The sequence below is a fragment of the Cebus imitator genome, unplaced genomic scaffold (assembly GCF_001604975.1).
Source record: "Cebus imitator isolate Cc_AM_T3 unplaced genomic scaffold, Cebus_imitator-1.0 Scaffold119, whole genome shotgun sequence".
Taxonomy (NCBI): domain Eukaryota; kingdom Metazoa; phylum Chordata; class Mammalia; order Primates; family Cebidae; genus Cebus; species Cebus imitator.
In genome coordinates, this window is record NW_016107434.1 from 4,549,634 (window position 1) to 4,551,219 (window position 1,586).

Consider the following 1,586-nt stretch of genomic DNA (forward strand, 5'->3'; position numbering starts at 1 on the left):
AGTGTCAGGACTAGTCCAGGTCCTGGGGAATGGGGTGTGGCTCCAGCAGCAGGCTGGGAGGGGAGGAGTGTGGAAGCTGGATTAGGCATGGTGCCTCATGATCAGGGCAGGATGAAAGCAACAGGCCTGAAAACCCAGCAGAGCTACAAGAAACATTTTTTAAAAATTAAAATAAAAATTTACTCATCCTTTTTCCTGTGCCTTTTCTAAAAAGTAAAAATTTGGCTCTTCATGAACTAGCATGTTATAAAACAGTATACAGTATTAAGTCTAAATATTAATTTTTAAAGTCTGGAAACGTCTAAATCAAAATGCTCATAAAAGGTTTTTCTGGCATAATAGGATTTGTTGGTTATCATCTTCATTGCCTATTTGTATTTCTTATTTATATAATAAATATATTGCTTTTAAAGTTACTTTTTAAAATCACTTTATTAAAGAAACCAATCATCGCAATTAGGAAATTAAGTAAAACTTTTCATGTAAATGTTTTAAAGTTTAGGAATTAATTCTGCAATTATGGCAGTATTTTACTTGTTATTATTTTATTATCATTTTCTCCTCAAGCTAACACAATACATCTGAACGGAGTCTCTTTAAGAAACAGTTGTATTTGTTTCTTAGGGTTGCTGTGACAAAATACCACAAACTGAATAGCTTAAACCAACAAAAGTATATTCTGTCAGTTCTGGATGTGAGAAGTCAAAAATCTAGCCTTCAGAAAAGGACCATGCGCCCTCTGAGGCTGCAGTGAAAATCTAGCCTTCAGAACAGGACCATGCGCCCCCTGAAGGCTGCAGTGAATAATCCTTTGTCTCTTCTTCCTGGCTTCCTTGGCTTATACCTGCATCATTCCAATCTCTGTCTCCATCCATCACATGGCCTTCTTCCCTATGTGTCTATGTGACCTCTCTTCATATAAGGATGCTAGTTATCAGATTTAGAAGTCACTGTAATCCAGTATGACCTCATCTTAACCAATGTATCAGCAAAGACCTTAATTCCAAAGATCAGATTTGAGACTCTGGGTAGATATGAATTTTGGGGGAAATTATTCAAATCACTGAAAGACTATAGAAATAATTAGTAAACCCTTAGAACTGTAAATTAGTATATTTTAGACAGCTATTTGAACCCATCAATAATTTAACTGTATAAACTGTGGGAAGCAATCCTAATTGTACCACTCTCCTACAGATATGTGTTGAAAACTACCCAAGGATGTTCACAGCAATATTTTTTGTAATGGTGAAAAATGGGAACAACCTGAACGTCTGTCAATTTGGGACTAATTATATTATCTCACATCTACATTCTGTAGCCTTGAAAAAGAATAAAGTAGATCTGCATGATACACATGGAAGATATTCAAAATAGATTAAGTGAAAAAAGTAAGTCAATAGACAGTGTTTAGTACATTACTATTTACATAATAAGCAAATAATTAAACAATTCTACATTTATGTACATGTTTTATGGAATGGCTTTATTTATCTTTCAAATACTAAAAGATACCTATTGTTCTCCAACTCTTCTGAATTTCATTTCATCCTTGTATTATTCTCATGGGTTGCCAGAACAAAATA